Below are 4673 nucleotides of genomic sequence, written 5' to 3'. Positions count from 1 at the left end.
ATAAGAATTACAAATCTTTAGGGAACAAGCTAGTTTGTAGTCTCTACTTACTTAATGACTTATTTAGTTTTGTTATAAAATGCACCTCGACTCAACAGTACGACAAAACACCTGACGGTGGCCTGTACTGCTACTGAAGAAGAAGAAGAAAGAGTCAGACAAGCTACTGTACTAGTGAGGCTTCTCAGTCAATAAGCATTTGTCTTAAAATTTGTTTAACTTTTTTTCTTACGCTCGAATAACAGACGCACATCAAATTCTTCCAAATCTAACAGTTATAATCTCACACTCACACAGACGCAGTCACAGACAGGATGGCTAGCACTACAAGACACGAGTAACAAGAAGAGGTCTACAAATTTAGAATCATAAAACTACAAATAGACTAGATCTATTACATCACAAACTTGGGGATAAAGTTCGGTCACGTCCCCAGACGTAAATAATCGGACCCCAAATAATCATTCATTTCTCATTTGATTGATACACATCTGCAAAACCCCAATCACACTTATCACAACCAACATTGTCATCTCCAATATCAGTATGAGAATGCATTAAAAAAAGTACGAGTCGTAATAATAGGACAGTTGTGTGTAATATAGATCACAACATTGTAGCTGCTGTAAAGTGCTATGCGGTAAAGCAGGACCTTACGCGCCGTGCCTAGCGGCCCACGCCCACTTACCTTCCGAGGTATCTCCATTGCCTGCACAGTCGGTGCCAGGAGAAGCGATTTCTTTTCATTGTACAACCAGTAACCAGTGGCTGCCACAACACCAATACCACATATGCTTGCAGTCACAGGGCTTACAGCTCTCGATGTGAATGCATAACTGCTCGATTTGTTGCTGTATTGCCGCTGAATGCAATAATACATTCGCTGGGCTTGCCTTGTAAACAATCTAGAGGAGGTCGCCATCTTGCTTGCTGCGGTTCAATGCGCATGCGTAGTATTTACAATCGGCTGTTTGCATACAAGTTACAAGTTATCGTCTGCTCAAGACAAACACTTCAAAGTTCAGACATTATAACTAGGTGTGTCTTTTCCTTAAAATGTTCATTGAATTTCGAATATATATGTTTAGTCTTTGGTTTGAAACATGATCTTGTATACACATTTTTCTTCGCACACTTCAAGGTTTTTCAAGGTTTTTCGTCATGCTTCTCGTATTTCATCACTTGACCCTGGCACTGCATGAAATATGAGGCAATATTATGCTACTGAAAAGAAAGCACTTTTAAAAGAATCAATATTCCACAATTAAATGCGCACACAAACATTTCCGCAGTTTGTGATGTTGATAAGTTATAATTTTATTGACAAAACGTGTATGCCGTCATATGACTGATTATGCTACTGATCTCATGACAGGACAATGCCCATAACTACACTGGTACTTTTTGTTTATCTTTTAATCAAATTCAATTCACATTATATTAAAGAACGATACATTATTCAATCTAAAATTTTAGTTCATGAATTTTTTTTTTGTTCATTAATAAGATATTTTTGGGTGTAATATGACGACAGAATCAATTGAATTATAACACATTCAGAGTCATTGCTCTAATCTTCAAAACAAATCACATTAATAGTAATTTATGCAATAATATTTTTTTTAAATACAAATAGAATAAAAGTTTTAAACATTGAAGAAAGTAAAAAATGTCTTGAATTTGGTTGACTCGGGTTTTATCCAATGTTCATAAATGGTTCTACTGAATAAATATGACATCATTCTTACTGAAAACTAACGTTTCAATCTTGATAATCAATAATGATATCCGAATATTGCTTCAACACACATCAAGTCTATTTCAGCCTATTTGAACCGGACAGTCGATCAAAATACGAATTGAAATTGTTTGTGTATAGGACTTCAGATGTCAAATCGCAAAAATGCATTTTCTGCTTGCAATATTTAGTTTCTTAAAAAATCATGAATTCAATTTTTCTTCATGCATTTATTTTTACCTATAACTTTACTTTTTGGATAAGAGACATCGCAAATATAATTATGCACCAGTCATGGCAAGTTCAATGCCGTTTTACCTTGCCAGAAAAATGGATGGGAAGGGAGGAGCGGGTCGGGGAGGGGTGGATGGGCGGGCAAGGGGGGGGGGGCTCGTAGGTCGCCTACGACATAACGAGGGGTTCTTGCGACATGGCATAACATGTACTTGGTCTGAGGTCTCAAAGTGCATGACAGCCCTAAAACCCGGGGCCCCAGTAATCTAACATTAAACACTGCCCGTGTCGCACCGGGAGGCAGCTAAATAAAACAAACAGTGGGGAATATATATTTTGAATATGGATAAACAATTCTCCTCTGGCTCTGCAGCCATCTTAATCATTGTCGGCGAGGACGTAGAGACGACAGCGCGCTGTCTTCGAAAGGAAGAAAGAAGAAGGAAGAAGAAAAAAAATCGGTCAATTTCATATTCTGTCTCGCCTGCCTTTCTCTCTCCCATGCTGTCTGTCTGTCTGTCCGATTGATGTTGTATGTTCAGCTATCCAATCTTGCAGAATTATAACATCAGTTTTCTTGCGGTAAAACAATTTGGGGAAACAAACATAAAGATAAATTAATGAATTATTTAAAAAAATCAAAATGAAATTAATTGAAAATTTTACTTAGATGTTTCTAGGTTATTTCCCTGACTTGATGCATATAAAGATATTTCAACCACGTAAAATATCCGGCATAAGTTGACTGAGGTGTGACTTTTTAATTGCCAACGGAAATCAGTATTTCTTCGAAAAAGAAATTTTTACTTCTTGTTTTCATTTAGCATCTGTAATACATGTTTCATGTGACTGACATCATTAAAAGTAACGTAGCTTGCGTAATGATCAAACCGAATTATTTTCATACAGGGAACTTTTTTTTTACATGATCGCAACTATAATTGTCGAAAAATTAACTCAAGTAACTCCAATATCTTATAATATTATGACAAATTATGTTATCATTCTGTTATTTTTTATTGTGCATTGAATTAAAAAACTTTCAACAACAAAAAGGGCAATTTGATACTCTATTGTATGTCCATAGAAATCATTTTCGGATTACGTAACACGATATAGTCATGTTCGTACATTACAATAGATGACGCGCATAGTAGCCACTGAAACTGCGTTACTGGTTTATTTTTTTTAAGTAGTTGCTATCGCGATTGAAATTTTGTTCATTCGTCTTTATTTCCTCTCGATAACAGTAAATCATCTCGATTGGTTCACTTGGAAGAATGTGCTTAATGACAATTTGAATAGTGATTATTAATTAACACACATGACATATGCTAATATTTGTATTAAAATCGAAGAGTAAGTCGAAGCTTGAAGATGTTGATGGTTGTAATGACACTATAGCATTTAAAACCCAGTAAACAATTTTCTTTTTAAAAGGGAGTGGGCAGCGAGAGGTAGCCCGTGACATGCTTGTATCTTTGTCTTTAATAATAGACAGGTACTTAACAACGGATCCAGTCTGACCATTATATTTGTGAGCGGTATTAAATGCCACATCAAACTTTTTAATCATAGACTGTAGCTATCTGTATTTCTTGTTTAACATGATATCAAATCATTGGCCTTGAATATTCATATCAGTTTCGGTCTCTTAAAAAAATAAAATAAAAGGACAAACAAATAAATATGCATGGTGTGCCGATTACAACACCAACAACTCATTTGTCCGATAACACAAGAGAGTTGAATGTTCTTTTGTGTCACAGGAAACAGACATTTGGACCTTAATTCAGCCAATAATACGACCACTGAACTCACTAATGTACAACCGTAACTCACCAATAAAAAATGTATGCATATTTATCATCTCTCTCTCTCTCTCTCTCTCTCTCTCTCTCTCTCCACCCCTTGTCTGTCTGTCTATTTGTCCTACTCTGTCTCTTTCTCCCCTCTGTCTTTTTTCTTTCTCTCTCTCTCCTCACTCTCTCTCTCTCTCTCTCTCTCTCCCTCTCTATACCTCTTCCTCTTTATCTCTTTCTGTCTCTGTCTGTCTTTCTGTATGTCTCTCTGTCTCTGTCTCTTTCTCTCTCTCACTCTCTCATTTCTCTATTCTTCTATATCTGTTTAGGTGTGACCCCTTCCTATTGCTATAACAGGTGACGAATTATATGTAACACGGACGCAACCCATCGGACTGCAGACTATAGAGAGACGAGTCACCAAGCCGCTAAGCCAAGGTAGAATGATAGCCACAAGAGATAACAATCCCCGTCTAAAATTTACCTTCTCATTTCAAAACTTCTCTCAGCTTACTCATCATCATCAACCACCAAGACGGTGATCATAGTGAGTGTTCAAGAAATAACGCATTTGTGTTTGCGGATTTGACTAGGAAGTCCCGTCTTCCGATCTGCTCGCGAAGGAGGGAAAAAAGTTTTCTTTCTTTCCCTCCCTTTTCTCTGTATGACAAGCGGAGCGGGTTTTGTCCACGCCCACTCAATTCGTGAACTCCAACGTCACACACGCGCGTGCGCAGTGTGTTCATCTAGATCCTAGCCTCAATTTGAGCCACAACTACTGACAGTGATGTGAGCTCGTGCGAGGTTTTAGACCTTGTCATACTTGACTAACAGTCCGTTCCGCGTGGTTGATACTCCTCCTCCCTCTCCTCCCTATATTTCGTCTCCCGGATAACAAC

This window comes from Strongylocentrotus purpuratus, unplaced genomic scaffold (assembly GCF_000002235.5).
Source record: "Strongylocentrotus purpuratus isolate Spur 01 unplaced genomic scaffold, Spur_5.0 spur5_scaffold_11, whole genome shotgun sequence".
NCBI lineage: Eukaryota > Metazoa > Echinodermata > Echinoidea > Camarodonta > Strongylocentrotidae > Strongylocentrotus > Strongylocentrotus purpuratus.
Note: the sequence above shows the minus strand (reverse complement) of the source record.